This window comes from Euphorbia lathyris, chromosome 1 (assembly GCF_963576675.1).
Source record: "Euphorbia lathyris chromosome 1, ddEupLath1.1, whole genome shotgun sequence".
Taxonomy (NCBI): Eukaryota; Viridiplantae; Streptophyta; class Magnoliopsida; order Malpighiales; family Euphorbiaceae; genus Euphorbia; species Euphorbia lathyris.
The window spans coordinates 97,407,460-97,424,554 of record NC_088910.1 but is presented as its reverse complement, the minus strand read 5'-3'; the positions used below and the strand labels follow the sequence as shown (position 1 = coordinate 97,424,554).

The window sequence follows — 17,095 nt, the reverse complement described above, 5'->3', positions numbered from 1 at the left end:
CAAGAAGGATAAGGACATGGGGGATAGGCCCATTGGGGCGCCTGTCCAGTCCATGGCCCGTACCCCCATGGCTGTTGTAAAGAAACAGCCCCTGACCAGCGAGGACCGCTATTTTGCTGCCATTGTCCGCCTCTGCCCCGTCCGCCTCTGCCACGGCGATAATAACCCCGGCCACCGCGAGCAGCGCCAGAATTTTGAGGGAAAGAAGGCCGAACGTGATTTGAATATGGAGGAGCTTGATTCGACGGGGACTGTTGGGCGATAGTAACGGCGGCAATTTCAGATCCGACGGTGGCGGCTGTGCGTTTTTTACGGGCAGATTCTTCCAATAATAACATGGACCTTGCCTTTGTGAAATTGGGCAGAATGTCATTGTGGCGAATTTGTGTTCCGATTGTCTCGTAGGCGTCAGTGAGCCCCGAAATTAATTGAAGAACGAGACGATCGTTGGATACGGCAGCCCCGACGTTGCTTAATTGGTCCGAGAGGGACTTCAAATGTTGGCAGTAGGCAGAGATATCATCAAAATTTTCAAGTTTAGCATTGGACAGTTCTTGTTGTAAATAAAGGGCTCTTGAATTTTTATTATCGGAGAATTGTTGTTCTAGGAGTTTCCAAGCGTCGGCGGCTGTTAAATTTGGTCCGATGATACTGTTGAGAAGGTCTGAAGATATGGTTCCATAAATCCATTGAAACACGATGGCATCAACACGAGACCATAAACCTGGATTCTTTGCTTTCATAACCGAAGAAGAGGTTTCCGATTTATCGTCGGTTTCAGGAAGGATATGATCAAGAACTTGAAAAGCACGGGCATGTGTTTTAAAAAGTTCAGCCCAAGTGGTATAGAGGCCTTTGCCGGATTCGAGAGGATCACGAATAAAGGAGGTAATGTTGATAATGGAGAGGGCCGGATGAGTTGGTGCGGCGGCGGCACCATTGTTTTGTTCATTGTTTGGCATGGTGGCAGTAGAGTTTTTAGGGATGAAGAACGACAGAATGAGGAAGAGAGAAAGAAGAGATTTGGGTGGGATTAGGGAGAGAAATTTTAGGAGAGAGTTTTTAGGAAAGAAATTAGGCTCATGATACCATGATAATGTAGAATCCTTGCCTTTCCATTCATTGATAATGTGATATATATACACAAGATATATGTGTGAACATGATAATTACAAATCAATTATATTCCTAAATTACAGCAGAAATATCCATATCTAATACTCTAGACTATTGTGCTATTAAAGGTCTTAATATCTCTAGACTTTTTTTTTTGGAAATAATCTCTAGACTATTTTAAGATAATGCAATCTACACAAATATTATTATTATTATTATTAGGGATAAGGTACCAAAATAGATCTAAGGTTTTTGGGGAAGTACCAATTTAGGCTAAACATTCAAAATAACACCAATATATGCTTAACATTTACAACATAATATCAATTTAGGCTTAACGTTTACAATATAATATCAATTTAGGCATCACGTACAAAATAGCATCAATATAAGTTTAACGTTTACAAAATAATACGAATTTAAGCTAAACGTCATAATTAAATTAATCGTATTATATTCTTTCTCTATAACTTTATATGTTATCTTTTTATTTAGTTCCATATTCTTATTTATTATAATAAAATTAATTAGTATTATTGCCCATTAAGATCTTATATTTGTTTTTCATCAATGATTCCACGACTACTAAATTTCATTGCTTATGTAATATATGCAAACTAAAAATAATTGAATATCCACAATATTTTGAACACTGACATGTATCAATATTATTTTACATGAGCCATGAAATTTAGGAGTTATGGAATGGTTGATGAAAAACAAATGTAAGGTTTTAATGGGCAAGAATACTAATTAATTGTATTATAATAAATAAGAAAATAGAACTAAATAAAAAGATAACCTATAAAGTTAATAGGACAAGAATATAATATGGTTAATTTAATTGTGACGTTTAGCTTAAATTAGATATATTTTCTAAACGTTAAGCTTAAATTCGTATTATTTTGTAAACGTTAAGCCTATATTGGTGCTATTTTGTACGTGATGCCTAAATTGATGCTATATTATAAACGTTAAGCCTAAATTGATATTATATTGTAAACGTTAAGCCTATATTGGTGCTATTTTGAACGTTGAGCCTAAATTGGTACTTCCCCAAAAACCTTAAGCCTATTTTGGTACCTTATCCCTTATTATTATAGTATTAAAATGGGTCAAATACATGAATATCATAATTAAGTACAAAATTATAACTAAGTCATATCACCAAACTTAATTCTTAAATATGTCATTATTTTCTATATATTATGATTTTACACCATAATTTAAAAAATCTAGACTCCAATTCATAAATCATAAACCCTAAAAAATATATTCTAGACTTTTAATTTATAAATTTTAATCCTTAAAATATACTAAAAGTACTGATTTTACTAGTTTGACATAATCCAAAATTATGACTTGACATCGTTGTAAATAGTTTTTAGAATATGAATTTCTGTGTAATTTTTCCTATTAAAGTTGGAGGAATTTACACAGAAAATCAACTCTCAATTTTTAATTACAGTTAACTATTCTCTATAATTGTCTTTTATCATTCCCTTATATTTAATTCTATTTTTGTCAAATTATAGTTAACTGCATTAGAAACTGACATTAGAAAAAAGGGATAGTGTAAAAAATAGAAAACTGAAACCTCATTTTCTTTCCTTCTCCCCTTTTTCATCTGTGATGCTGGAGAAAAACGAGAAGCATTGGCAGAATCGTTTCGGCATCGGAAGTAAAGCCAACAATGGCTTCCGTTGATAAAAAAATGTGTAAATACTGACTTTTTTATGTACAAGATCATATTATAGAAAGGCTAACAATGGTTTCCATTGATAAAAATGTTATATGTTTAATAAAATTTGACATAGTTGTATTATTTTCTTAAGAATGAGTAATTTGTAATAAATCAAATCTTTCTTGACTTTTCTGTAACTTACCCTTTAAGTTGCTAGTACAAGGCCCAAACACTGGAGAAAGGCCATCATGAGGAGCGTCCAAAACTTGCAGACCCAAGTTGGCAAAATTAGCCAGTCAATCCGGACATCTAGACTTAAGCCCATCCCACTTCTAGCTAAGCCCACGGAAACTCCTACAATTTCTTAAAAACAACTTCCGCGTAGGACTTATCTTTGTTTTGAATTTCTTTTAGAGAAAATGATTGTAGGCGATTGTTTTTTAACTTTTAATTCATCAACTCTCTTTCTTTTACTTTTTATATTTTTTAACGATATCTTTATTAGTAACTTTTATTTTTTTGTAACCAAATTTTTTAATGCTACTGTGCTACTGCCTCTCACCAAAGTGGCTAAATCGAATCTCGCGATTGCAACTAAGAGATGACTCGTGGATTAAGGAAGCCTCGGATATCAAGACAACAGTGTTAGCCTATCATTCTGATATTTTTTTGAGAAAGGGTTGGTGAGACTGATTTAAATGTTGATGATGTTTTCTCTCGGATTAGCGATGAAGATATAATGTCACTTTGCTTCGTCCTTTTTCGTTGGAAGAATTTAAGGCACCGGCTTTCCAAATGTACCCGGACAAATCTCTAGGGCCGAATGGGCTAGGTCCGAGTTTTTCTCCAGAAATTTAGACCATTATTGTGGAGGAAAACTTTAAAGCCGGGGTCGAGTGGCTCGAAGCAGGATCTTTCCTCTCGTCACTTGCTAGTACGAATATTGTGCTTGATGATTCTGCTGCTGTTTCACCGGTGATCAATATGATTTCGCCGCTAAATCACCATTGAATTGCAGCACAATGAATTCAGTCGAAACATTCCGTCATTAATTCACGATTTTCTTATAGTGATATCAACTCTAATTTTTGTGACAATATTTTATAACAACAGAACTTCTTCCGCAATGATGAAAGATAAAATACTTATGCACTTTGATGTATATTTTTTATATTTTCATTTTACAATTATTTTATTTTTAATTATTTTTCATTTAAGTGAAATAGGAACCAAACGATGTTTCGCACTGGGAGATTATGCTTTTTCTAATTTTCTTTATCTTATTTTGTAAAGTAAGGATAATTAAATTGGCAGGCAAAGAAGATGAGGATATATATTGATATAAAATTATTAGTGGAAACACTGCCTTTTATTAGGTAAATATTCATTACAATTATTGTTAACTTTATCATATTTAATTAAGAATCAATGACCATATATATGGCAAACTATCAATTATGGTTTGTTATATTTATTTTTCACTCTAGATAGTAAATTAGAAGAAATATTTGGCTAGAATTAAAAAAATAATTAATAATAGATTTTAAAGAAAAATCAATTAATGTTTATAAGCAATCAACAACCTTGAATAATATATACGAACAATTAAACCAAACATATTCAAATATATTCTTAGTTTTTGTAAGAACGTGAACTAAAAATATTTTATTTTTATGTAAATCACATGTATTCTTTTTAAAATAATTAGCAACGAATTTAGTAGGGGTTCATTTAAATGTACTTAGTGAAAATTAAATGTTGAGATTTCTACTCACAAATTCAACTTTTGTATTAAAAACTCAATTACAACTCGTAGTTTAAAAGATATTTTTATTATAATATAAAAAGTATAGCTATGTTGGGGAAACATGATTCACGCACACTAGAGAATCTTCCTTCCATTTAAAAAAAAATCTATAGTGAAATGTTTTGTTGAAGATAAATTTTATAATATATATATATATATATATATATTTTTTTTTGTTAAAATAAAAGAGGATAAGAAAAGTCTATAATATGAGGGGTTAGGAGAGGATTTAATATTGTTTTATCCGATATAAATTTTGACAATAAAAATAAAAATAGAACTCAGATAGAAGTGACACAGGAATTATTCTTTTACAGTATCCGTTCAATCCATCCACATGGAAAATCAAAACAAATTTGCTTTCTAAAAAGAGATAGGACAAGATTACCATTACCACCATAATCTTGCTCACATCATTATGTTTATGTCATAATATTACACATCTACCATGAATATTAACTCAAGATAATGCACTTTTTTATATCATAAATTGTAAAGCTGCTGGTCCATAATTTTTTTTATCTTTTAAGAAAATATTGTAATTTTTTATTGTAAAATATGAAAAAGATAAAAATAATAAAAAAACATCCCTCCGGCACCCGCTGGCTCTCAACTCGATGAGCTGGAGCACAGTCAGTTCTAAGGGCCAGCTCAAAGAAAAGAGAAAGAAAAAGAGAAAGCTACAAAGACCATGTTTTTCCAGCAGCATTAATATCACTTCAATTGACCATTTTAGACATCAATCAGATAACTTTTTTCACGAGGTCAAAAGTTTAAAAAACTAGACATCCTAAGAAATTCGCGATATCTTCGTGGATCTAATTCAGATCCATATAGAGAGAGAAATAAATTTCGAAAGTTAGAGTACGTGTCTGCCATACCAACATCACTTCAACTGACAGTTCGGGGTATCAAACATGCAAGATTTTTCACGAGATCAAAAGTTTCAGAAACTAGACATCCTGAGGAATCCAGGATATATTCGTTATGTTGGTAAAGATAATGATGTGGTTGTTTTTAAACCATTGCAAGCTTTTTCAATAATAGAAGCCACATTGCTTAACTTTGAAAATAATTTCATTAAAGTTCAAGATAGACATATACATGCAAAAAACCGATGCAAATGGCCCTAAATGGCCGATGCAAATGCTATTTTTTCCACTAGTGGGTGCATGTGCGTAAGAGATTATGTGTACTCTACAAGGCAAGTTGAAACTCACTTAAACTTGATTCTTTCCTTATAGCCAAAAGTAGCGCTTATGCAAAGAAGTGGACTAAGGTTAGATATTTTGGAACATTTAAATTGATGATTTCATATGGTATTCATGAAAACCATGTTCTTCTTTCAAAAGGAAAGTGATGCGGGGCATCTTTCCCTAAGATCGGGTCCGGACGAGGAAAGTCGGAGGAAGAAAATGAAGCAGCTGTAATTGAGCATATTCCAAATGAGGCATGAAGGAAGACAGCACTGCAAACGCAAGCAACTTCGATTCGCCGGAGACAAGAGCTCGTCTTTCGCCGGCTCCTGGCGGTCAAAACCTCTTTTTCCTGTAGAGGAGAAAGGACGGACAATCGGCGCAGTAACCGGGACGGAAGTGTCTCCGATGATTGCTCCATTCAGCAACTATCTGCGATATGGTACTCTACCTAACGAAGCTCAGAAAAGAGATGTCATCGCCGATCAAAGAGACTTTTGTCTACTTCAAAAGGCGAACAGCCCCCCAACTAGTCGTATTGTACCTCTTTTCTGCTAGCCATAGAGTTGGAGTCTTAAAGCACGCCAGCCTCAGGAGTTCCATTCCATAGTGGTAAGCCTTTCAATTCCATCTCTTCGAACTTCTATTTCTATTACATCCATTTTTTGCTCTCTGCCAGCCCGTGCCAGGTCAGAGCACTAACGAAGGCTTCCCAGGGCCGGGCTCCTCCCACTGCTTGGGAGCTTACGGTTTCATGTTCTATTTCACTCCCCGATGGGGGTTCTTTTCACCCTTCCCTCACGGTACTACTTCGCTATCGGTCACCCACCAAGCACGAGCAACAAGCGAGTAAGGAGGCCAAAACAGTGCCACACAACACACCAGCAGATCAGACACGCTCCGCGTGGACAAAAGTACGCTCCGCGTGAAGGAAGGTGACCCGGAGGAGAGTTCATCAGCCAATCCACGCCCCGCGTAGATCTGGGCACGTCCCGCGTAAAATGGCTATTGATCCAGAGAAGGGCTCATCAGCCAATCCACGCCCCGCGTAGATCTGGGCACGTCCCGCGTAAAATGGCTACTGATCCAGAGAAGGGCTCATCAGCCAATCCACGTCCCGCGTAGATTTGGGCACGTCCCGCGTACATTCACTTTTCAGGAACTTGTTCCTTACTCCAGCTCTTCCTTATTTACAATCTTGCCACTCCTTATTCACACCTTTGCCACCCCCTAATTATAACTCTACCACTCCTATATTTACACCCATGCCACCCCTTATTATTTAACCTAATTTACCCCTATATTATTATTTTGGTTGGCTATGCTCTTTACCCTTTTATGTAATTTAGCATTTAGGTTTTAGATGATATAAATTCATCTCTTTCATTGTAATTGCTTAACTTTTTATCAATACAATTAAATCTTCTCTTTGAAGCTTGTTAAGATTTTATCCTTCAACAATGGAGAATCTTGATTTCCTACGGATTTAGTCCGTAAAACCTGGGATTAACTCCTTCTAGTTTAGCTAGAGAAGAACCTCTTTGTGAGTTTAAGATTTAAAACTCTCAATGGATTCCACGCTGCATCAGAAAGGAAAGAACACCATAACACATAATTTCATGTCATTTGTGCTTACCAAAAAGATATGATCTCAACTCTCCTTAGTGTGAGACTCACTTCGTCAAACTACGATTTCAAAATTTTACCGTCAGGAGACTTTACTTACTCTGGATGTAGAGTCTAGTGTAACTATCTTGAAAGGATACTCTGTAAGGTCCATGAATTATTCAACATGGAAGGGACCAACAAGACAAACGAGTTAAAGTATGATGGGAAGAATATAGTAAGAGAAAAAGATTCCATGTACTCACATGTTGAGTTTCTAAGCTTCACTACTAGGGTAATTATGCATAAGTGATGATATCCAATTGGTAGAGATCAATTTGATTACAATAGATGTGATATGAAAATTAGGATAAGACATACCATTTTTTTTAGGATAAATTTCAAAAAAAAACCCTGTGGTTTCACTTTTTTACCGAAAAAGGATTGTGGTTTTTTTATTTTCAAATACAGGACTGTGGTTTATTCCGTTACACTATTTACGGATTTGGTGAAGATGCCGTTAATTTGCTGACATGGCTAAAGAGCAATTATGAGTTTTTAAAAAAATTGGGGTAAATTTAAAAAAAACCATGTGGTTTCACTTTTTTTTTTGCAGAAAAAGGACTGTGGTTTTTTTTCTTTTCAAATACAGGACTGTAATTTATTCCTTACACTATTTATGGATTTGGTGAAGATGTCGTTTATTTGCTAACGTGGCTGAAGAGTAAATATGGATTTTTAAAAAAATTGATCAATGAATTTTTTATAACTATTTTGGGTCTACAATATTGACCGATGAATTTTTTATAACTATTTTGTGGCTACAATATTGACTATAAAATCTCAGCGCAATCTCACATGGTTGTTCAAGGCCTTTTATAGTTAATTTTTTTAAAAAAACTCATATTTGCCCTTCAGCCACGTCAGCAAATAAACGATATTTTCACCAAATCTGTAAATAGTGTAATGGAATAAATCACAGTCCTGTATTTGAAAAGAAAAAAAAACCATAGTCCTTTTTTTTTTTGCAAAAAAGTGAAACCACAAGGTTTTTTTTTTAAAAATTTACCCCAATTTTTTTAAAAACCCATAATTGCCCTTCAGACACGTCAGCAAATTAACGGCATCTTCACCAAATCTGTAAATATTGTAACGGAATAAACCACAGTCCTGTATTTTAAACGAAAAAAACTACAGTCCTTTTTTGGTAAAAAAGTGAAACCACGAGGGTTGTTTTTGAAATTTACCATTTTTTTTATATCTATTTATGAATAGACTATATTATATCCTTAAGAAGTGTATAACACTAGAACTCTCGACGATATGCTGGTAAAATAGATAGAAAACATTGCTAATCAGTTCTACGAGACGACATGCCCATGCTCTAATCAAAATTCTCTCTACCTAAACTCTTTGAAATTGCTCTTAGTTTATGGAATGATCACATCTTCTCCTTAAGCAATTTCACACAAAATTGTGTGACCGATAATACAATTCCGCTGTTATCATCATCACATTGATTATTTCTCATAGCTTTATAAAGAAAAAGCACACCACACATTGGTTATTTAATTTTGTGGTGGTCATGATGAGTGTATATAAATAAGAGGAGTGAGGGAAAAGAAAACAAACACATTCTCATTGTAAAAAGAAAATGAAGGGCTTCCTTATGATATGCATTCTATTATCGGCTTCTTTTCTCATAATTCCCTCTCCAACTATTGCTCGACAACTGCCTCTCTCTCACTCTGGTAACAAATATTTCGTTATTTAATTTAAAATAAAATTTTATTAATAAATAACTCTATTCCGGCTTGACTATACCATGTTCTAATGGTTAATTTTCGAAACTCAAATGTTTTTTTGTTTAATTTTCCTAATTTAAAGATTTTGGATATCAAAATTTCAACTTTCATAATCTATATATATAGAATAAGTGCATGTGATATTTTTCTCAAAAAAAAGAAGAAAAAAGCATATGGTATTATCTTTTCAGACCTTAAAAAGCAGCTTTTCGCATTAAAAAAAATTGCTTTTAGAAATTATTCTTATAATGAAAATCAGCAATTAGCATAATAAGGTGTTGATTGATATTGCAGGAGGAGAAGATGTGAATGGTAAAAAGGGTGAAGTTATTTTCAAGGAAAATGGTGTTTTGGATGATGGATCGGGATCCGGATCCGGATCCAATAAAGCTACACGTTGTAAGGGCACAAAATGCTGCCCTCCTTATAAGCCTAAATGTTAAGCCAATCTTCCTCACAAAAATAAGCTTGGGGCAAGCCCTTATATAGAAATAATAACCTTCAAGCTTTCAATACATATATTTATGTATGTTTGTGTTGTGTGAAAGATTATTATTATATATGTATGTTTTCTTTACTAATAAAAGCAATTTCACTGTGGAAATAACTGGGTTCGTGTATACCTTTAATTTAATTATATAGTGACGGAATCAAAAGTTCTAAAGAAAAGGTGCGATATTTAAATTAGTGTGATGAACATTTTCCATCTCACGACTTTAAAATAATAATAAATAAGACCTACTTTGCCTTTGATTTTTAATTTTAAAAACAAAAAGAACAAATTGCATCCTTTGATATACTATATTCCAACCAATCAAACACGTTTGAATCATTTATCTTTGAAACTCTTACTAAATTGCCCATATTTACTTTTCGAAAAACTATGCCTAAATGGTCAATAGTGGCATACCTTCAAATATGTATTCTTCTAAGGATCCACACCTCTTTGGACTTGAGGCTCAATTGAAAAACTACTGTATCTTGCCCAGGCCCATGTCAAAGTTAAGAGTCGCTACCCATACAAATCTAAGAAATGTTATTGACGTTCCTTGCAAAAAGCAAATGAGTTCGGAAATTCTTTTCTACCAGTAAATATTGCCATGAAACAGGATGAAAGAACATTTCTAATATTTTTTTTTTTAATTTAATTATAATTTCGAGGTAGATTACTGGTATTATTTAGTATTATCTTGTGGCAAGAAATTAGTATTATTATTTAATATCATTATGGTTGTAAAAGGACTAAAAAATAATTTTATTACTTAATAAAAGATATAAGAAGGTGTAAAAATACCTCTAACGTTTACGGTCTACAGGTAGGAGCAATTTGACTTTTAATGCTTGAAATGATGCAATTTTATTCATAAAGTTGGCAAGTTTGATCAATTTAAGATATTATTATAATACACATATATTTTATTCCTTATTTTATACCAACTGCACATAAGTTGATTCTAAAAAAAGACTTCTTCTTATTCTTCTTCTTCTTCTTCAAAAAAAAAAAAGATTTCATATTTTTTGTGATTCAATAATATAATTGGAGATTAATATTTTTAAATTCGGTGAAATATTTGAATTTTTTTTATCCAATTCGTAAAAGATACAATATTTTTTTTTCAAAAAATCACGTTTAATCATATGTTTGTGATCTGTTACTAATTAGTGATAAAATGACGTACATGTGAATTGTAGATGGCAAGATTCATGACCGATGAGACAATTTGATGAATAATTTCTCCAATTGACCCAACTTGTCAACGTTAGGAGTAAAATTGCTCTTGGTTGCCAACGTTAAAGGTAAAATTGCATCATTTTAAATGTTAGGGGGTAAAATTGCTCCTAGGTGTATTTTGTAGAATGATATTAATATCACTATGGCTGTAATATATATATATATATATATATATATATATATATATATATATATATATATATATATATATATATATATATGATAAAAGTGCATACACATTTTATAGATAAAAAAACATCAAGTACAATAAAGGAATAAAACGTTACTTGAGTATAGACTATGCCTAGTACAAAATCTATAAAGGTAAAAAAGCGACTACAAAGAGCAAAATAAACCATTAAATGTACAGATAAAACAGACAATAGATGAAATATATACTTCCTCAAACTGTAAATTTGCAGAAAAACACCTGTAATCTCATCTTCAACATTTAAACTCTTCTGAATCTTCGGATCTGAGTCATTTCTTTTGCAATCACGTAGATGTAGTGATTTACGTATAAGATCTACCATTTCTTCTCTTACTAAATCAGAAAAAGTTACAAATGAAAAGATAGTAAACAACTATTTTTTAATGGTGATATCAGTTGTGTGACTTTCCCATTAATTCGTTTTGTCACAGGTTTATCAATGATGACATCTGTAATATTTTTCATTTGCGTTTTTCTTGACCTTTCCTCAACATTTCTCCTTCTCCTTCTTTTTGTTTGTTCTCCTTCCTTTTCTCTTATTCAAACACTCACCTTTTCTTTTTTTAATATATGGTGGGTTTGACAGTTCTTGGGCCATGAGTGCTCTCACTGCTCAAGATCTGTCTTGTCCCAATTTCTATCAAAAAAGAGATTTTGTGAAATATATGCAATCCAACTATAATTTATTGAACAAAGAAGAAGAAAAATAAAATAATGGAATGGTGCAAGGAGGAAAAAAGAAGACGATCTTCCTTCTTCCCCTCAAATAGAAGATTGCAATTTGAAAAAGAAGAAAAATCCAATTAACACAAAGATTAATTGAAGAAATTGATAAAAAAATTGATGAAAATTGAAGAGAAGGAGAAGCAGCAGTTTGAGAAATTTGCTGGAGAGAGTAGAGAACGGTTTTGCCTCAGTTCTAACTTTACATTTACTACTACTGTAATATTAAATTAGTATTAAGTAGACCTGTCCACGGGTCCGGGTACCCGCCCGCCCGGTCCGCCCAGGCCCATGTCCCTTGGACCGAGCTTGGACAATAAAAATTGTTCATCGGCCCAGGCCGGCCCAGGCCCGCCAAAGCCCGCCTATTTTTTGGGCGGGCTTGGGATTAATAAAAATAACACGGACCGGTCCAGCCCGGCCCGCTTATTAATATTAATTAATAAATATATATTTATATATTAAATATTTATTTTTAAGTATAATATTTATTTTTTTATAATTAATAATTATATATATATATATTTAGGTGGGCTTATATGGGTTGGGCTCGGGATTTAATTTTTAAGCCCGAGCCCAGCCCGACCCGAGCCCGCCTAAATTAATTGTGGGCTGGGCTGGGCTTGGGCTAAGCATTTTTACTTAAAAACCCGACTGGCCCGGCCCGAGCCCGGCCCAACCCGGTCCATGGACAGGTCTAGTATTAAGTAGCATATTTATGTTTATGAATCATTACTCAAAATTTCAAGGTTATATAATGGAAAAATTATAAAATTGGGTTAAATGGGAGATCCATTTATATATTTCAGTCATTTACTCAATCTGCTACATATCTAGACTATGTTTGTGTGACTTTCCAAAAATATACTTACTCTTTCATCTTCCCCTTCCCCTTCCTGGTTACACGAACAATTGGTCTTCTCCAGATTTTTGATCTTCCTCCCTTCATTTATATTTTGTGAAATATGCACCATTTCTCTACATCACCATGTCTTTCTCTTCTTTCTCTCTTGATTCTTCATCTTCATCTTCCTATTGCTAGAAAACGACGCCATGGTTCTTTATCTTCATGTTTCTGCTCGTCTCTTGGTTTCTTTCTTCTTGTACGGTTCGAAGCAATCGTTATTCTACATTATTTTCATTGTTTTTCCTAGTTTATCATATGGTTATTGTCGATTTTAATGGTGAAAGGCGCGAAAAATGTAAGTATCTATTGTTTTCTCTGCATTTTTTCCCAGAAATTCACTTAGCATATTCCGTTTTCGCGAAGGTCTGCGAGGAAAAAGAGCCTGAAATGTGATGATTTTATTTCGCGAAAACAGATTACGCGAAGTATATGAAGAGAAAAGTTCATGATTTTCCCTTGCAGACGTTGCGTAATCATCATTTCGCGAAGTCAAAGCGTCACATTTCTCCTCGCAGATTTCTCGAAATCATCGTTTCGCAAAGTAAAATCATCATCTTTCTTGCACATTTATATTCGCATACTTCATGAATCCTCATTTCGCGAAGCCAAATCTTCATTTTTTCTGCCTAACATGATTAAATTTGTCTGAAAGTGTTTGAATACATAACATCCCGTAGGAAGCCGGTGTACTGGGATATAGAGGGGATGACTTTCCTTCTGATACAGGGAGAAATTCTCATCCAGATTCGTCACGTTCACTTTAAAATGATTAGTTAGGAGTTTATTGTGGCAATCTTGGTGTGCACCATGGGAAACATCCATCCCAAAAGGTCTGGACTTCCATTTCTCATCCCAAAAGATCTGGACTTCCAATACATGGAGAAATTTCCATCTAGATTCGTCACTTTCACTTTGAAATGATTAGTTAGCAGTTTATTGTGGCAATCTTGTTGTAAATTTTGATAATATTATGATTTTAATGTTGGAATCCCTTGTTGTTGTGTGTTTTTTTTGTTATATACCACTTCGCAAAAGCACGTTCAGACGTCGCATATTGCGAAATCTGTAAATTGAAATCATCTAATAAACCAAACATTCTCTTCGCAGATTTTGCAATATGTGAAATCTGCGAAGTCGGACGGGAGGACGAAAGACGAAAGGCTAAAAAATTTCTAAGTGTTATTTATATATTAAGGATATTTTGGGAAAGTCACACAAACATAGTCTAGATATGTAATGGATTGAGTAAATGAGTTAAATATATAAATGAGTCTCTCATTTGACCCAATTTTGTAATTTTCCCTTATATAAATTAACTTGAAGAATTTTTTTTTATGTATAAGTACCTGAATCGAATTGAACCGATTTAGTTTGATTTCATTCGATTTGTTTCCATTTCACAAATTTTTTATATTTCGGCTCAGTTTTGTTCGATTGGGTTTTTGAACCGACTACTTCTTGATAACCCTATGTATATTGTACAATCTTAGAGAAAGAAAAACAAATCCTATGAGTTTTATAAAAATGTGACAATCATAGAAATAAAATCTGATCCCTATCTAAATATCATCCTTATCTACGAAACCATTAGCTGAATAAAACTATGGTGGGAATATTTGTTTTATCATGTGCTGTCTTATGAAAGGGCTCCATCCATTCCAGACTGCTTTATATGCATTGATAAAGACCAAAATCGATCCTTCAAAATCACAAAAGTTAAAGGGAACTGCTTTTTCTTTTTCTCTCCCTCTCTTTTTAATACTTTTGTGCTGAAACTTTAAAGTGGAAAGACAAAATATTGGACAATGACAAAGCAATATCAGATTAAATATCAATTTATAGGTATATGTTTTTTTTTTAATTTTAAGAATAGGTATAGGTTGAGTTAAGAAAAAAATAAAAGATATATATTAGATGAAAAAAGTGCTTCTAAATTACTGTACAAAACCAAGTCTGCCTTGATTTCTTAAATTCCGTCTAGGCATTCGAAACTCTAATTAGCCCCTGACCTTTTTGGCTCCTAGATGAGTTTTAGTGGATTGGCCCTGCCTTGATTATTCAGGCGTGACTTAAACAAGATGAATAAAAATATTTTTTTATTGTGAATTTACTTTTTTCTTTATTATAATATACTTTTGATTTTTTTTGTATGATATTATGCTGAAATATTGGGGTTAGACTATGGTTACTTTGTTTTTGACAAAGTAAGCGTTATTGTTTTTACCACCATTGGATGAACTTACTTTGTTAAAGTCCACCATCATCCAATAGTGAAAAAACAGAGTAAGCTTTATTTTGTAAAAAAACAAAGTAACCATAAAAGGCACCGAAATATTGATGTTTGCACATTTGTAAAGATATATATATGTTATAAATATACGTGTTTTTTTATATTAAATAATTTAATATCATTATTTTTAGATAGTATATAATACGTAATTTAATTGAATTTATTTAACAATTTATTGATTAACAAATAAAAAACAGGCTTAATACCTTCTCATCCCCCTCAAGTTGTCTCAATACTGCAGCTGACCCTCCAAACTTAGAGGGTGTTTGTTTACATACTTTTCACCTCCTGTTTACCTTTTCACTTTAAAATGTAGAGTTTTAGGTGTTTGGTTAGACACCTCATTTTTTACTTTTACAACTGAAAAGTAGCATTTTACAAAGCAGAGAATCTTTGCTTTTTAGAAAAGCAGCATTTTGTAAAGGTAATCAGCAAACAGGAACAACAACCAACAAACAGGAACATAAAACAGCAAGTAGCCAAATAGACCCTTAGACTTGTGACAACTAACTCCATCAACTTGCTTATTTGGAACAAATAACCTCTCAAATTGCTCAATGGGAACAAATAACTCCACAAGTTGCTTATTTGGAACAAATAACCCTAAACCAAAAAAATTTCAACATAATATTACATCAAAAATAAAAAAGATTTCCAAAATATCAGTTGTTACATCTAACTAATCTACTGATACATTAATTAAAGGACAAAAAAAACTCCCGAAATTATAAATATTAATCTATTTGAGGGGTTATTTGTTAAATAAGCAAGTTGAGGGGGTTAGTTGTTACAAGTCTAAGTTCAGGGGTCAGTTGCAGTATTAGAACAACTTGGAAAGAGAGAGAGAGAGAAGGTATTAATCCTAAAAAAAATATAAAAATACAAATCCGATTAATCTCCAACTAATCCTTCAAGGCCCTATCCGTCCAATTAGCGTATATCGTTTTTAACAACATTGATCTAAAGTTAGTATAAAAAATATAGCATATATTAAATAGTTTATATAGGCTTAATACATCCCTGTACTTGTTTAAAAACAATCAACTACTTCCTATACTTTTAGTTACTTTCTTAATTGGAGGAACTCTCTTAAATCAAATTTAATTTTCTATTTTTGTGTAAATTAATTACTTTCAAAATAAAAAAATATATATTCATTTTACGAGGGAAAATTTGTTCAAAATAACGTCAATTCTGTCAATAAGGCTATGATTGGAATATTTCCGAAGCAGAGTTAGTGACCACATTTTATGGGTTTGTGACCGAATATCGAGTCAGTAACTTAACGACATTGTTTTGTGACTGTATGTTGGTCGCGAAGTTCGCAACTAAATCTAAAAAATTATCATAACCCCTTACGGACGAGCTAGTTACTAACTGAACGTAACTTTCATGAATTTCAGTCGGTAAATGCGTTTAGGGACCAAATTGCGATGAATTTTCTATCCCTAGCTGTTGATTTTCTTGTAGTGACATATATATATATATATATATATATATATATATATATATATATATATATATATATATATATATATATATATATATATATATATATGGAAGAGTTCTCAATGGTGAGTCTCCATCCATGTAGACTATTATATTCTGAATAAATGACCTGCTATAGTAGGTTACTAAGAGGTTATCAGGTTACCTAAAAACATATTTCTCTCTCTATAATAAATGATTATCCACTTTTTTAAAAAAAATACTCTCTCTCTATAATAAATTCATTGATTATTACATTAAACTATTTAAAATCATTTAAAAAAAATTAAAATCGTGGTGGTTGACTATAAAAAAAAAACTAAAACCATTTTGATTAAAAAAAACTAAAACCATATAATGGAATTTCGTTTGAAAAAAAAAATCAAATGGTGTCTCTAATCCTATTCCTGTTACTCCCAATTTTTTTTTTATAGAGACACTTAGAATTAAAATCTTTCAATAATATTTGGATGCATATATTATATTTAGTTAGTTAATTAGGAAAAGTAATATATAATTTCTTTTGAAGTT

The 17,095-nt window shown here is 32.6% G+C and overlaps 1 long non-coding RNA gene across 1 annotated transcript; it reads left to right on the top strand.

Moving 5' to 3' along the window:
* Positions 1–8,996: 8,996 nt before the first annotated feature.
* LOC136211938 (uncharacterized) lies at positions 8,997–9,820 on the top strand. The gene is made up of 2 exons (XR_010679126.1): positions 8,997–9,159; positions 9,508–9,820. It is a non-coding gene; the product is annotated as an uncharacterized lncRNA (long non-coding RNA).
* The last annotated feature ends 7,275 nt before the right edge of the window (positions 9,821–17,095 follow it).